General features: G+C 46.4%; 1 protein-coding gene across 9 annotated transcripts in view; it reads right to left on the bottom strand.

Annotated features, from left to right (window-relative positions):
- The window catches only part of SVIL (supervillin), a 237,994-nt gene that overhangs the window by 190,315 nt on the left and 30,274 nt on the right, over positions 1-17,405 (bottom strand). For all 9 annotated transcript variants that reach the window (XM_068562693.1, XM_068562721.1, XM_068562711.1 and 6 more), the window contains exon 2: positions 5,924-6,022. The gene's annotated coding sequence lies outside the window, so the exon portion shown is untranslated. The remainder of the gene's footprint in view (positions 1-5,923; positions 6,023-17,405) is intronic.

Below are 17,405 nucleotides of genomic sequence, written 5' to 3' on the forward strand. Positions count from 1 at the left end.
GTTTCTCCTACCCTTGCGGTTCCCCGGCAGCTGCCAGAAGCGCACCACCTCTGTTCCTCCTCCAGCCCCTCCGTAGTTGCCATTTCCTCTCCATCAAACCATGTTCCATTCATCCCCTCAGCTCTTCTAAGAATAAAACTGACTTTTCTCCCACCTGTGCCCCCTCCAAGTGAAGGGAAAACCATGCCCTTTCCTCCATCCTTCTGTTCTTGTGAGGGATCAAACCCCCTTGCCCAAGTGCTACACAAAGATTTGTTAATTATAGTAAACGTCATTCATATTTGATGCTCCCAGTCTACATGCATCATATCGTAATGCTCCACCTTCAACCCAGAGAACCCCAAAACACGCAAGCAAGAAGGCACCCCAGAGAGCAGCCTTTCCAGCCCCTGCAGTCTATTAGTGAAGAAATGCTTGTGATCGCAGCAGTGAAGCCAGAGTCTGCTTATCTGCAAGACGACAGGCCTAGAATCTCACCTGAGCCCTGCATTTGTGACTGGCAGCTGTATGTCAGAGGTACGCTAAGACACCGTTCCCTGGAGGAGTTATGTCCACAGGATGCAGCCAACCAACTTTGAGCACGGAGAACAAGCTTTTGTCCAAACAGGGATAACCATACACCGCAGAAGCCTCCAGAGCTGGGTGAGTATGACATCGCCCTCCTTGCCCTCTGCTCCGCCATGGTTCTCCCCTCATACTCAGGAAGAGGGGACCGGGAGCTGATTGGAGCTGATGGGAGGCGTGGCCACCTCCTGGCAGTGGTTTTTCACAGCCGCCCACGTGTAAAATGAAAAACACCTGGCTCCACAGATGTTTGTGGGAACGCAGGGATTCCCTTGCTCCACTAAACTTCTACTAAAGTCTCAAATGTAGTGATCAACCCACACAGCACAGCCTTGGGGGAAAAGCTGCTGATAAAGCCATCGAAGCTGCTTGAAGAAAGAAGGGCAACCCCGATCTACGTGCCCTGTCTCCCTCTGCATCAGATGGGCCTTCTTTATTAAATACTCTGTTAGAAAAACAGTAACCTAAAACAAAAAGCACTGAGTGTAGGGTGGAAGTCTTAAGAATCAACAGTCAGAAAGCAGACACTTTCTAAACACCCGTGTGTGAGGGATGATGTCACAGGCCAGGGATCCAGTCCTGCCTTTATCAAAGTCTGTTCAGCGGAGATTGGCGTCGAAAACACACCACCTGGCACGAATACTCTGAGATGAGTTTTGTCCAGGGGGCCCAGAAGCCCCTCTCCCAACAGGTGCACCTGACCTCCCTTGCTTCTTGGGGGAGGGCCCTGGTGACAGCTTCAGTGACCGGTCAGGTTCAGCCCACTGAGGACGAAGGGGAAGGGCACTGCAGGCTGTAGGGACAGCATGTGCGAGGTCGTGAGGTTGAGGCCGCGCCTGGCATTTTCAGAAGGCGTGACTAGGACATGGGACAACCGGGTGGGGATGGAAGCCTGCATCAGAGGGCTCTCTATGCCGGCTGAGACTAGACGTCAGCCCTGAGACTGCAGCCGGAGACTCAGGCGCTAACAAGTGCCCTGAGCATCCCGGGAGGGTGACAGAGTCCAGTGCAAGCGGACAAGGGGAGGGAGGGACAAGATGGTCGCAGCCGAGGCTCCTGACTCCCCAGCCTGCCGGTCACCACCTGCCGGGCTCGCCCCTCTAGAGCCTTACCGGGGCAGCACCAGGCTCTGCAGAGCTGCAAGCCGGTGGGCTTCCTGGAGGCGGGGGCGGGGCAGGGAGCGGGCAGGGGAAATTGGGAAGGGATGACATGGGGAGAGCGGAGCAGAAGAGCGTGGAAGGGCTGGAGAGCGAGGCTCAGGGCACATGCAGCAGAGGAGGGAGGAGAAGCTGGCAGCAGGTATGGGACACAGAGTGAGGACTTCACAAATAGTCGGTGATGACGAGACAGACTCCGGCGACCTTAGCACAGAGCCTGACAGGGGCAGGCTTGACCGTTTCTAAAGTGTGTGTGTGTGAGAGAGAGAGACAGAGACAGAGAGAGGGCGAGAGACAGAGTCAGAGAGATGGACACAGAGACAGAGAGAGATGGAGACAGAGAGAGAGACACAGAGAGAGACACAGAGAGAGAGAGACAGAGGGAGAGAGACAGAGACAGACAGAGAGTCAGAGAGACAAAGACAGAGAGACAGAGACAGAGAGAGAGACACAGAGAGAAACAGAGGGAGAGAGACAGAGGGAGAGAGACAGAGACAGAGAGAGAGTCAGAGAGACAGAGACAGAGAGAGAGACAGAGAGACAAAGACAGAGAGAGGGAGAGAGACAGAGTCAGAGAGAGACAGAGACAGAGAGAGAGAGACAGAGACAGAGAGAGAAGGAGAAGCAGAAGAGGAGTGGGGGGGAGGAGAGTTAAGTCCACGGTTTGATTTAATTAGTATCTCATGGCCGGCTCAAAGGTTCTCACCAGCTGCCCAGAAGGCAACTCCTACTGTGCCTTGTGGTTAAAGTCTTGTACCTACAATGTCCTTTCCAGGTAAACTCACTTAGCACAGAGGTTCTGGAAGAGTCTGCCTCTGGCCCTCCTCCTTGTGATCTCCTGGGAGGGGGGGAGCCAACAACCAAAACTGAGCCTCAGGGCAGCTACTCAAAGATATTATTAGATTTGACTTTCCATCAGTCAGACTCCTCACCTGCTGCAACTCACATTCCACGCTGTCTGCGCTCCTTTATTTACTTAAACAGAGCAGGGCTGGGCCGGGGCCGCCTGAACCCCCATCAGGGACAGACACTCTGCTGCCACGTGACTCAACCACACGCTTCCTCTCAGACCTGAGGGCAAGGCTCCGTTGTGACAACCAGCACACGCCCTTCCTGCCTCGCCTCTACCCCCAACTACAGCCCATCCATCAGAGACGCTTCCTGGGAGGGGCTGGTGAACACAGCAAGCACGGTCCCACCAGACACCGCGCCGCCTCTCAGCCCTCGCTTCCCTTCCACATCACGCCTGTAAGCATCCTGGAAACGCCCTCAGGAGCTGACAGCTTAACCCACGGTCGCCAAGGCAGTGGCAACACAGCGCACGCTTCCCCAGCCCCTCCGCGGGGACCAAGCATCAGTGATCCCACCCCACAGACCGGCGGTCAGGGAGGACAGCAGCCGCTGTGTCAGCCCAGCAAGAAGTTCACGGATGAAGGGACGGTCCTGCCCCTAAGGAATCCGGGTCAGGAAGATGCAGATCGTTACCTCATTCAGTAAACGTTTATCAAGCACCTTCCTTGTACCAGATACTGTTCCAGGTGCCTGGCGTCAAGTAGCAGACAAAACAGAAAGAAATCCTTTTCCTCACTGAGTTAATATTCTAGTGGTAAGAGAGGAAATACCTCTTCCCACATACTTAGTAAAAGGAACCAAAGCAACGACACCAGGCGAGGACCGAGTGATGCTCATACGGAAAGGAAGAGGAGGAAATACCTTTTGCTGGAATAAGGGAGGCCTGAGGAGGAAGTAGGGGCAGAAAAGCCTCGTTACAACACAAATATGCCTTCAGAGGCTCAAACATATAGACATCTGCAAAAACAGACGACCTGGGGCTTCCCTGGCGGCGCAGTGGTTGAGAGTCTGCCTGCCAATGCAGGGGACACGGGTTCGAGCCCTGGTCTGGGAAGATCCCACATACCGCGGAGCAACTGGGCCCGTGAGCCATAACTACTGAGCCTGCGCGTCTGGAGCCTGTGCTCCGCAACAAGAGAGGCCGCAATAATGAGAGGCCCGCGCACCGCAACGAAGAGTGGTCCCCGCTCGCCGCAACTAGAGAAAGCCCTTGCACAGAAACGAAGACCCAACACAGCCATAAATAAATAAATAAATAAAAGTCAATAAACAAAAACAAACAAACAAAAAACAGACGACCCCACTGTGCTTTCCCTTGTCTGTAAGAGCCACCACCCCATTCCCCAGCAGACACTAGCGGTTCAAGGGCGGCAGAGCAGGTGGGGTTCAAAGGTCACGTAAAGGCCCTCGTAACAGTCAGGTTTATAATCGACTCACATAATCTCCCCCCCAGCCCAGCCAAACCTACACACCCGCTTCAGACAGCTTATTATCTATCACCTTGTCTCACTGCCCACCTCTGTGGATCCGAATTGTCATGCCCCCCGATCCAGGGGGCGCTTTGCCTGGGCCCACCCTGCTCTCCAGGGCACTCTGGGCTCCCCAACTGCACCCTCTGAGGCCCACGTCACACAGAAGAACGCCCACAGAGTCATTCTCTCCCTGGGCAGCCTTTCAGGAAATATGCTCGAGAATCAGAGGTTAAAGAAAATTACCTTTCAGTAGATGTGCAATAATCTAGCTGAATATCTTTGCTTAATTTTTTTTAATTATTCTTTTTTTAATTTATTTTTTATTTTTGGCTGCATTGGGTCTTCGTTGCTGCGCGCGGGCTTTCTCTAGTTGCAGAGAGCAGGGGCTACTCTTCGTTGCGGTGTGCGGGCTTCTCATTGCGGTGGCTTCTCTTGTTGGGGAGCACGGGCTCTAGGCCCATGGGCTTCAGTAGTTGTGGCGCACGGGCTCAGTTGCTCTGCGGCATGTGGGATCTTCCTGGACCAGGGCTCGAACCCGTGTCCCCTGCATTGGCAGGCGGATTCTTAACCACTGCACCACCAGGGAAGCCCCTATTCTTTTTTTTTTATTTTAATTTTTTTTTTAATTTTTGGGCTGTGCCACGTGGAATGCAGGATCCTAGTTCCCTGACCCGGGATGGAACCCGTGCCCCCTGCATTGGAAGCGTGGAGTCTTAACCACTGGACCGCCAGGGAAGTCCCTATATTTGCTTAATTTTAAAACATGTGAATTTAAAAAAAACACACACAGACAACTTTGCTTCCTTTGGTCCATCAATTGAGAAACTGCAGAATTCCTTTTGCTTGGAACCTAGAAAACCCTGTCCCAAATCCAGCCAGGCTCCTTTTCTGGAACATCCTTGTCAGACAGATGTACAGTTTCTACAGAAATACCTCCATCAACAGAGATCCTCCTCCAGGCAGGGCAGCCTGTTCACTAGACAGTCAGAGGTTCAAAAATTCTCCTGATATTTCTTTACATCCCCATCCCATGGGCCCTAAAATTGATTTGGCTTAAAAAAATGTAGATCAATATTAATTTAAATATGATGTCTTTTTAGCTATAAATCCAATCATTAAGCAGAGCGATTTGAAGAAGAGGGGGAAAATACATGGATACGCTGAGGGCAGGAATTGTCATTGTACATAAGGACAAAATACTGTCAAGAGATTTTGGAAAGACAATCTTTCGGGAAACAGTAAGTGAGCTAACGGTGGTGCTGAGTTTTTGCTGTGAGTTCTGGGAAACGGGAACGAGGGCATCCAGCGAGGACTTCTGGCCGGGAGAGGATACCCAGCTTTAGGATGCGGGCGCTGGGAGAGGGTGCTGCTTCTGGGGTCCAGCCAAAGACAGGGTGTGTCTGGGGCAGGGGGCGGCAGCCGTCATGGGGCTTAAGTGCCCTGGATCTGGGGAAAGGGTAAGGCAGCTGCCGGTGATTACGTTTTATCAAATCTATGTGTGAGTAAGATGAGTCCCTACACTTTAGCTGTCTTTCTCTAACTTCTATCTTGGAAATTCTCACATTCTCTCTCTAAATGTGGGGATGTCACACAGACCAAGCCTGGGAGACGTGCCCAGGGATGCAGTCTAAGAAAAAAAGTAAATTACTCAGCTGGGTCCCACCTTAATGCTCCGGTATACCTACCTGGAAAGCTTATTTTAAAAGAATATGCTGAGTTTTGTTTTAAAAAAAAAAAATCCCATAAGTAAATCAGAATAGTACGAGTTGTTTTTTTGGTGATAGCAAATATCCAAAACTCTTGGTTATTTGTGTGCTGCTTTTTCAGCTGGTCGACACAACAGTATTGCAAACACATTGTGAAATTATCAATACTTACCTTTTATTCTGCGACCCGAAACTCAGAAAGTATTCATCATCCCTTCCTGGACTTCTCCTTTAGTTTCAGAAAACGACCAGTCTCCAATGTAGCTAGAATCTGAAAAAAAAAAATTTTTTTTTTTTAAATTACAGGATGTAACTTCTAAAGCTGAGGAATACATACGTGAGATGGAATAAATTCATTTGCCTTAAGCTAACCTCTGAAAATACTGGACTTCACCCGACTTTATCGATATCCCTCACTCGCATAAGGCCTCGCACAATGGGAAGTGAAACTGACAATTTCTAGAACAGGTTTTTTCTACTTGTTCATTTTGATCACGACTAAAATTGCCTTGATTAACCTGACTTAACTCGAAACATTTGCCTTCAGCTACTGTAAACAACCAAGTTACCCCCAATTTCAGCAACGCGGAGTTCCCTTTCTTTCCCACTAACCACCTCACCATTGTGACAAGTTACGTCAAGAAGCATCACAAGCTGTTCACCCACATATGCAGGGGACCCAACAATATCCAGAGACCAGAGCGGACATGACCAGAGGGGAGGGAAGAGTGTCAGTTATGCTTTCTTCATCTTGATAAGAGGTAGCAAATCGAATTTTAACGGATGAACAAACTCCTATCCCCCAAGGATGCAATGAAAATCTCCCAGATCTAGAATTAAAATAGAAAGTGCTGCCGTTTTTAATCACGTAACATTCGCTAATTCAGTCTGCCGCTGCCTCACTGCGGTGAGCGCGTCTGCTCCTCCCTGGTGATGGCTGGTGGCTTTGTTCTCTGGACCTGGCTCAGTGCAACTTCAGAAGCCAAAGGTCACCAGCACTCCCGGGTGACTGAATACGAGGTGCAGTGTGGCAGGGACAACCTCGCCTCTGAAAATGCATCCAGAACCCGGTTCTGTGTCCTTCCCAGCTTTCTTTTTTTATGCCAGACTCCCTGAGATCTCGATTTGCCCTGCTGGCAGCAGCAAAAGGAACATCCTTCCAGCCTTCTTTGCCCCTCCCCCTGCTTCTCTTAGCCAGACCTTTGCCTTAGTATGTTTCTTCCTGTTTACAGTAGCAACTAAAGGCATTTAAGTACCGCAGTGCACACAGAACTGTGCTACCGGGATGAGAAGCTCTTTTTACATAACTGTCTACCTACAGAGATGTCCCCGGTAACATGAAGCCAAAACTCTCTCCAAACTCTAAAGTATAGAGATGCTCGGTTGCCAGGATATATTGGGCAGGATATACTGAAGTACATCAAAACACATGTACTCAATGGATTATTATTATTGTTATTAATGGCAGTCACTAGAACAGTGTGAAAAAGAGAAAGATACTAAGATTACAATAGATGGGCAAACACTTATAAGAGATAACACAATTGAAAAGAGCAGAATTTAAAACTGTTCCAAAGTGCTGATTACAACTATACCAGAAGTATGATCACATATGGATGTAGCTATGCAAATTATAAGCTATGTATAGGCATATATTTATACATTTTATAATTATATATAGATATCTACATATCGATATATAGCACAAATAAACTACAAGAAAGAGTTGGTTGATGATTATTAAATTCTAGGATTCTATGAAAACAGAGTGATAAAGCTCTTCCCAGGCTTAAAATATGCAACACTGGGGCTTCCTGGTGGCGCAGTGGTTAAGAATCTGCCTGCCAATGGAGGGGACACGGGTTCGAGCCCTGGTCTGTGAAGATCCCACATGCCGTGGGGCAACTAAGCCCGTGCGCCACAACTACTGCTCCTGAGCTCTAGAGCCCGCGAGTGCCACAACTACTGAGCCCGTGAGCCACAACTACTGAGCCCATGTGCGACAACTACTGAAGCCCACGCGCCTAGAGCCCATGCTCCGCAACAAGAGAAACCACCGCAATGAGAAGCCCGCGCACCGCAACGAAGAGTAGCCCCCGCTCGCTGCACCTAGAGAAAGCCCGCGCGTGAAGACCCAACACAGCCAAAAATAAATAAATAAAAAATTTTAAAAATATGCAACACTTCTGAATCACAGAATCTTGTCACCAGAAGGGACTTTAGCTCAACCTTTTCATTTCACAGATTAGTAAATTATACCAAAAGAAGTTAAGTGACTTATCCATGGTCATAAACCTACTTCCCGGCAGAAATGAGACCAGCACCGGCAGGTCCCCACTCACGAATCTGCCTTCTCCTCAGAGCACACTGCAACGGACTCATGCAAATAAATCAGGGGGTCCCGGTTATCTGAGTGGTCATTGCCCAAAAACCCACGTGGTTAGGAGCGTTTTTAGGGAAGCACACCTTCAAAACTCTACGATATTTCCTACTATCAAGTCATTTAAATGACTTGAATTCCCACTCAAAATTCCATCCTTGTTCACCGTCTGCATCTTTCCTGATTGCAAATCCTGCCCTCCAAATACAGAATTTCACAAGGTTAATCAAAAGGGCTTTAGAGAACTTCTCCAATAGCAGGTGAAACAAGGGCAAGTGGGGACTGAGCAGGTGGATGAGGCAACGATCTTTAAGAGAAACGTTTTAAGTTGGTGGTGAGATAGGGATTTCAATACAGAAAGAGTTTAATAGTGAAGAATCTAAAGGGCCCAAAGGAAAACGACTAGGACCTCAAATATTCCTGTAAAACTGACCATCTTGAAGATGTGATGTCAAGGTCAAATGGGATTTAAAAAGTACCACGATATACAATCATACAATTTTGTCTAAAAATGTATTCTTCTCCAAACGATCAATACTTGATTTTTGCATCGCTCATTCTAAGAGTTAGCCATGGTCAAAATGATCTTCTAAATTGTGTTAAATATAAACTAAAAGAATTATTTTCATGATATTCAGAGTTTTGGGCAAGATAAAGTCCTAAAGCTTTTTAAAATTGTATTATGAAATTTTGGTCCCCATTTAAGTGGATTCAATCTAAATGGCCTTTTTCTGGTTCTAATTATCCTCAGATAACAAGGACCTGCTGTAGAATCTTCAGAAATAATTTCTTAAAGTATAAATCAGTAATATGCAGGGTATTTATCTCATTTCAAGCCAAGCATACATTTTAGGAGCAGGAACTTTAGATCCAGAATATGAAATATCAGAGGACAGTGTGTTTTTAGTTTGTCCCTCTGCCATAAAAAATAATGCATTTTATATTTTATTTTATACAAAATAAAAAGGTTACAAAATTACAAATGACTATATTTGTCTCAATTCTTTTAAAAAGAGCGAAAGTGTAATAATGTATTTACCATTCTGAATTACATAATTAAATTTTATACCCTATTTTATTTGAACATAACCATGAAAAAAGCTATATAAGGTTCTTAATAGTGGTTAATTTGCATACTGTGATTGGTTCTATCATCTGCAATTATCTGTGGTTCTGCATAATTCCTGGTCTGAACTTCACCTGAGAACAATGCATAATTCCTGGTCTGAACTTCACCTGAGAACAATCAAGTTGGCTGAGTTTTCCTGTGCTCAAAATGCTTATTACACGAAAATGGTTCATACTCAGGGCTGTTTAACATTCACTCAGATAATAAAAGGGCTTCTAGTATCATGAAAACACAAGGTTTCATTTTAGAAGCATCAATTATTCAGTGGAACATTTTCTTCTAGAAGAATAAGAAAAGAAAGAGAATATTTTTTTCCATTAAATAAAATTGCAAAGTTCTATAGTAGAAAGATATTTTTTTCTTTTATTTTCCAAATCTGTAACAATACTAAGCGTCTAAATAATCAATGACAAACACACCTTAAAGTACGTGGGATAATAAATCTGAACGATTCACTTCTTGGAAAGCTTCTAGCTGCTGTGACCGAAATAATAAACAATTTATGATTCAGTTTGTTTACTAATCCTGTCTCAAAGGTCAAGGCCAAAATTATTGACTCAGTCTTGCTGTCAAATTTACTTTGCAAATGAGTATGAATGTATGACTCAGGATTAAGATGTGACTAAAGCTTCCTTCCAGGAAAGACAACAAAGCTCCCAGTTCCCACAGCCACCAGAGGCTGAAGAACAAAGGTGGGGAATACCAGGCAGATGCTTGAATTATTTCACCACTGTGGTCTAAGAACAATAAAAAGAAACTGCTCAAAATCACCTTCCCAAATACTTGAGACTCATGCTAAATGAATAGGATAAGCCCTCTGCTCTGGTCCCCCTTCCTGGAGTGGAATCAGCGTACAAGTGGAAATTCAAGGACCAAGGGAATCCCTGCTCTACTGACTCGGGTAAGTTACTGCCAACCTCAGGGGAGAAGTTTGGTTGTTTTACTGCTCTAAACAGGAAGTGTTTGTGCAGGGAAGCTTGACCAAACCATAGGAAGCAAGAAATCATGGATTGGGCTCCTTATTTTTGGCCAACTGACTTAGAAGCAGGTGTTTGTCAACATTAAAACTGCCTTTGAAAGGAAACGCACCACTAAACTTCCTATCAGCCCTAAGAGGTGACGTCACGAAGATGATAATAAACGTGACTAACCGTCCCCTGTCTGCTAGGCATCTTCTAGCCGCGAGGGAGGGAGCATTCCCACACTGTCTAAGCAGGGGGGGACCAGGTGGGCTCAGGAATCCCACAGACTGCCTTACAACGCTTCCTAACTGGGGCGTGTTTCCTCACCTCGCCAAACCTCTTCACTCGTCTGTAAAATGGCTACAGGAACAAAGTCGTAAGATTCTTACCAGCTTTAAAGTGTCAAGTGTGTAGCACAGTGCTTTGGACACAAAATATTCAGGTGGTTCTTTATTCTTCTTTTTCCTGCTACATACAAAATAGAGTACCTTTCTACATTCTCTTGGGAGAAGCTGCTTTAGATATTGAATATTTTCTCTACTTAGAGCTGATCCTTTCCACCCAAAACTGTGACTGGGGATGTTTTTTATTACTGTGGAAATACAGAAAAAGTAATACTTCAGAATGCAGCATTCTAAAATCCTTTTCCCTAACAGTTACTCCAGAAGACAAAGGACCCTTACGATTTTGGTTTAATGATCTCTAACACTGACATAGCATCAGGCACTGTTTTCCATAGGTTAACTCATTTAAAATCCATAATATCCCCATTTTACAGATCAGGAAACTGAGAAGCAACTTGTCCACATGCCACAGCCACATAGGACCTCTGTGCTGTGTATTTATTTGGGGGGATTCGGGGAGGAAGGGTAGGGAGGGAAGAAGAAGGATAAAAAGCAAAACAGTCTAGAATATTCTTCCCCCCTCCAACACACATACATAGCAAAGAAGATTTTAATTGTGAAGACATCAAATACCTTCCCACTGGCTAGTTCTTCAAATAAAAATGCTTGATTTCTTATTTAAGTATTTTCCTAGAGATACTTGCAGAAACAGGAGGAAAGAGAGGGCTGGTTACCAAGCAGAATGGTGTCAGGTAGCAGCATAGAGAGAGGACCCCTGCAGGGCTCTCAAGGTAGGAGGGTGAGAGGGGATTGTTCTAGACCTTACTGCAATCTAGCACCAAATGGCTGTGTTCATCACAACTGCACACACACAGGACACCTGTGAATTCCAGCCCATTCTCCCACTGCTAGAAACCGTCCCCAAAGCATTCTTCTTAAATATGATGCCTTCAAATGTGAGAAAAGCCAGAAGAGCAGGAGCTGCTACTGAAAGTATGGGTAGATATGCACGTGGCCTGTGCAAGGTCATTACCAACATTAATCCAATCTTCATTCATCATTAAACATGATCCCCATTTTAGAGGCACGCTTAAGAGATGGAGCGTTTTGCCCCAAGCCACCGCAGACTGACTGATAAATTCCAGCTTCTAGACGCTATGATGGACTAAGGAGTCCAGTGGGGGTTTTGAAAGGCCATCATCTCCCCGCATCGCATAGAGACACCCCTGGGAAGGAAGACGGGTGAACAGTGCACCCCAGGAAGAAGAGGTATACCTACGTAAACAAGGATGGGAATAACAAAAATTAATAGTTACACTTGCTTCGTTAAGTGTTTTGCAAAACACGATTTAATGCTGTCTTTATATAATCACAGGGGAAAAGGGAAACTAAAGAAGAATTTGGAACATGTGGGAAACCTCGAGGTGAGAGGTTGACATGAGCTGCAGAACGTTAGGGACAGAAACGTAAGGAAACTGAACTTTCGGAAGTAACTGTGGATTCAGAAGAAAAGACGGCAAAAGGGAGAGAGAGGACCAAGGAACCACTGCAGAGCCAGGCGCCTCTCTCTTCTGCAAATAACCGCACTGCTCATGGCATTTCTGAGGCCAGGAATTAGGAAACTACTGTATCAGAGTCCGGGGGCTTAGAGCACACTTTCTGCTAGAAGGTGGGCCCCTGGGTTCCACAAAGTGAAGAGAGATTAGGAATGAAGACGCAGCAAAAACCTGGGGGGCCTCAGCAGCCAAACTCTTTAGAATGTTAATTTAAAATTAAATTAACTCGTTTAAAATGCTAATTGGTCATTTCAGAGGGTGCAGAAGCTTGATGTCTCCCACGAGAAAACCCCCGCTGCCTGAATCATCTCACTCCCCCCGAAAAGAGGCAAACTTTGAAGAGAAATAAATCCCATCGCTTGTAGTTAAAAAGCTGTTCAGGTGGCAAGGGGTAGACAATGGAATCACATCCACGTGAGCAAATGAAAAGTTGCCTGAAGTTTCCCTCAAGCTCCATTTCAGAATCAAGGTGGACAGAGAAAGTGTCGTTAACAGGTGACAAGGTGGGGAGGCGTCCGGTGCCCGTTTGGCTGCACCATTTAAGCCAACGGGAGCCAGCCCGGCTGGAAAAGCACTGTCATCAAATGATACCATAAGACCACGGATTTGGAAGCGCTCAAGACAGATCTGAACAACTGGTGGACGGGCTGGATTGTGTCTGAGAGCTGAATACAAGAACGGATTTTAATAACTGAACAACGGCTATGGCTTTAATGATACGGCCGGATAGGATGAGGCCAAACTGGCCGAGGGTTTTTTCAGCCCGATTTGCTAGACTTTTTAGCGAGTGGTGTTAGTGGAGGTGGAAACACTGGATGGGAAGCCAGGCAGGGCCAAATCTCCAGGCAGGAGAACGGGAGACGGTTCAAGTCCAGGCCTCGGCATACCTGGGGTCAGGGGCACCTGCTACGCTGTTTCCTCTGGGTACATGGGCAGGTGAAAATGCTAGTCCGCGAAGAGAAGACACCAAACCAACTGAACAGTGTTTTGGGCTCGAAACCCTCCCTTTAGACAAATAAGAAACTGGAGAGTGATTTTCAAAGTTTACATTGATGGCGTCTGACTGACCAGGCAATGGTGAAGGGAGATTTCCAAACTCAGGGGAGAACAGCTGTTTTTCTTCAAAAAGGAAAAAAAAGAAAAAGAGGACACGATAAAGAATATAAACACAGATAAAGGAAATTAATTCGCCTAAAATAAAGAGGGGCTCAAAATGTCAGCTTCTTTAGCAGATATTTGACCAAGACTGAGTGCTCACCGCATAAGACAAAACCGCTGAAATCAAAAGCAATCAAAAGGAGAGCTGGATGAAGGTGGTTCTTGAGGGGACGTCCGAACTCCACCTTCGTTTGCGTGGGCTGGAAATTCACGGTAAAATGAAGATCATCCTCGGTCATGTTTTTCACTGAGAAAGCCCTTGGATGAGTATTTTCCCCAAACACTCTAACCACCACATGATCCCAGAGGCACCTTCACACCAAGGAGACACACCTGCATAATCTTTCTGCCAACAGGAGCCTAGAAATGCCACAGGAAGAGTTCTGGGCACATGCTCCGTGAATCCCCTGCCATAGCCTATAAAGCAGCGAAGAAATGCGTACTATTTCCACGATTTCTGGAAGACAGCATTTGGCTGCTTCCCTGTACTGCCCTCACCCCCAATCATAAGTGCATCCTTCTTGGCTATTCGGATACTTACATAAACGCAAGTTGGAGAAGCACTGCATTGGGCCCATGTAATCCCACGGCTCCAACAAGCAGCAGGTACCACTGGGGCTGCCATTTTCCTCTTCTCCATCCTCCATCCCTCAAACACCAGGTGCCCTAACAACAGCAGGCCCATCTTCCTCCTCTCTCCCACTATCACGCCCCCCCCCCCGACCCCGCACTGCAAGGATGGACCCTGCACGGCAGCCCACCCCTCTGGGTACAGCCATGGGCGCGTGACTCAGGCCAGAGAGATTGCTTTCACAGGACTTGATTAAGCAGAACTGGAAGAAAGAGGGTCTTTCTTCTTTCTCTTTGGGTCGAAGCTGTAAGGATCGCCAGCAGCCATCTTTCAGGCCCATCCCGCAGGGGGCACCTGAGCCTCATCTGAAGCCAGGTTCACCCTTGGATTTCCCTAGTTTATAAGTCAGCAAACTCCATGTTTTGCTTAAGCTAGTTTGAGTTGGGGGGCGGGGGGATGTGTAAGCCCCAACGTTCCTCAAGAAACATAAGACTGTTGCTTTTTTTAATAGGAAAGAGAAAAATCTTATATCTAACAATATAACCAGTTACCATTTCCCACCCAAAAAGATTCTCCACATTTCAACAGAAAATAATTGTTCACAAATACATTCATAAAACAGTCACTTATTTTAGGCAGAAAATGGTTCTAACTTGATGCTTGAAACCTTAAAATTAAATGGTTTAATTATAAGGCTCCAAGTTATCTTTTCATATATTGTGACATTCTAACAAATTTGAAGGATTGTGTAAAACAGTTTTCAAAGAATTCTGTCAGACAGGATGTGGTGGCATCTTGAAAAACAATGAGCCATGGTGTTTCCCAGGGAACTGTCCCAGGCTAAAGCCTCATAAAGACATCTGTAAAGGATAGAGCAAGTGCTACTTTTGGAATAAATGTCCCATCAAAATCGGAAAAGCTCCTGGAAGAAAAACACTGCACACCCAACAGCACAAGCAGACGTCTTCTGTCTCCCTGTGGCACTCAGACATCCCGGAGGAACCCGAGCCAAAACCATCCCTTGGAGACCAGGGGCAGAGGCAGTGACCTCCCCGCTTGATTCTGCAGGAGGTGAACTCCTGGATGGGATGGCGCACGGAGCAGCCGTGCACTGCAGGCTCCAGCTTCTGCACTTATCCCATCACTCACTCCCTGGACCCCGAGGGAAGCTGCAGCCAGAATCGGGATGTTAGTTCCGATCACAAGGTGATGAGGTTTATCAGATGGGGTAGGAATAATCAATGAAGTTATTCCACTTCATAGATAAGGCCACCCTAATGGGCATCAGTCCAAGATATATTATGGTGACAGTGATAAGAAATCCCTAAACCGACAAAGCTCACAGACCTTTGATCTTTCATGACTTTCCAATGTATTGTCTGTGGACAGTCTGACCACCAGACGCATCCCTGGCTCTGAGTGGCTCCTGTCCCTGGTGCAAACCTTCAACTCGCAGCCCGACGCTGACACCTTGTTTTCTGCACGTCTGCCCTTCTGGAAGGGCCCAAACTCTAGAGAAGCAGGGATGGAGTCTTCCTAATCTTGCTTCGTGGCACAGATTCTGAGGAATTTGACAGGCTGCCTAACAAATAAATGTTCATTAAATGGATAAACCCTGTTTCCTTTCACTTTGCTGTTTAAAAAGAAAAAAAAAAAAAGCAAAAGCAAAACCAAAAAAATTCCAAACTTGGATCTTAGGATCTCAATCAAGATACTCCCAAAATATGAGGGGGCCCAATGTAGACTTAGGGGTAATGTGAAATAATCTAGGTGCTTATTTTTAATACAGGAAAGAGCATAGTTTTTGTTAAAAAAAAAAAGAAAAAATTTCTAGCTTTAACAGACCCAGGATTCTTCCCCCGCTTGCCTGTTTTTTTTAATCAGTCTTTTAAAATTTCTCTGCGTTCAGTTATTGAAGGTCCTAACACTGGATTTGAAAGTAACTCAGGTCAATTCAGGGTCAAATACCAGAGACTGAGCACGCCCTCTGCACACGCTGGCTCTGATGATAGGGAACTGTCAGCCCTCAGCCATCAACACCACCTGTTGTCAGAAACCCCCCTCTTGAAAATCGCTTCTTCCACCCCAAATGCATTCCTGTTCTCCACTCATGTGCCCTCCATTCATGACAAGTGAAGCAGAGAAAGGGCAGGAGGACAGAACAAAGGCCTCTCTGTCAGCCAGTCCTCAGGGCGCTCCAGCACCTACCGGGGCTCTGGGCTCAGAACAAAGACCCCAGCGAGGGGCCAGTGGGGCAGACATGTGGCCCTGGGCAGGCGACCTCTGCTAGGGGAAGGGTCCAGCCGTTGGCGGCCTCAAAGGGGTAGAGGGAAGCATCAGTGGGCAATCCCTGGATCCGCCTGCAAATAACAGAGTCCTAAAACATGGGATGTTGCCCATCCCATCTGGAATGCCTCAGCAGCCCTGAAAAACAATCCATTCAGTGGAAAATGCCAAGTCTCTCCGGGGAGGTAACTGTCAGATGTGTCCTTGACCTGGGTGTTTATTGTTTTAGACTGAATGTTTTGTCCCCCACACAAATTCATATGTTGAAACCTAACCCGCAGTGTGAAAGTATTAGGAGGTGGGGTTTAGGAGTTGAGTAGGTCATGAGGGTGGAGCCCTCGCGAATGGGATTAGTGCCCTGATAAGAGACACCAGAGAGCTTTCTGGCCCCTTCCATCATGTGAGAACACGGGGAAACAACAGCTAGCCATCTACGAGCCTGGAAGTGGGTCTTCACTAGACACCGGATATGCCAGCACCTTGACCTTGAGCTTCCAGCCTCCAGGACTGCAAGAAACACATCTGTTATTTAGGCACCCAGTCTATGGTGTTCTGTTATAGCAGCCCAAACAGTCTAAGACATTTATCAACACGGAAGTTCACTGCTATTTCTTACTTCTGTGGGCGGAGCACGCCCACCTTTTACCCCCAAACTGCAACCACTCTTCTCTCAACCAAATCTGTGATTTTCTGTTAGGTTTTCCAGTTCACAGAGCTCACGCCACTCTGCAAATCCACAGCATCTCACAAGTGTGTGCGTGTTCACTTAGGAACTGAGCATGCACTAATAGGTGACAGAAAATAGGCTGTTTTACAATACCTTGGAAATGTTTACACCATGTCTGCCTCACTAGCAGGGATTATTTTCTCACTATTTTTTTTTTTTAATCTCCAAAGCACCTGACACAGGCCCTCATGTAGAGTAGGTTCTCAATTATTCCCCAAATTCCGTCTAGAATTTAATTTCTTTGGTTATTGATCATTTCCCCCCAGTTGTTCATTTCACCCACAACCAAGAAAACCATTTACTGGTGAAACAGAAAAATGAACTATTGTTCACTTTTATTTGAGGGAATAATCCTGGGACACAAACTCTTCCAATAACAAAGCCAGGATAGAAGATGCAACAACTGAATATTACCCTGGAGACTCAATCATTCATCCACAAAACACTCAGCTTTGGAGGGACAGTGACAAATGCACTGCCTCTGTCTTGGGAAGGGAAGGGAGGGAAGAAGATGTATGAACAAAAGTACACTGAAGTTCCA

This window comes from Eschrichtius robustus, chromosome 1 (genome assembly GCF_028021215.1).
Source record: "Eschrichtius robustus isolate mEscRob2 chromosome 1, mEscRob2.pri, whole genome shotgun sequence".
Taxonomy (NCBI): Eukaryota; Metazoa; Chordata; class Mammalia; order Artiodactyla; family Eschrichtiidae; genus Eschrichtius; species Eschrichtius robustus.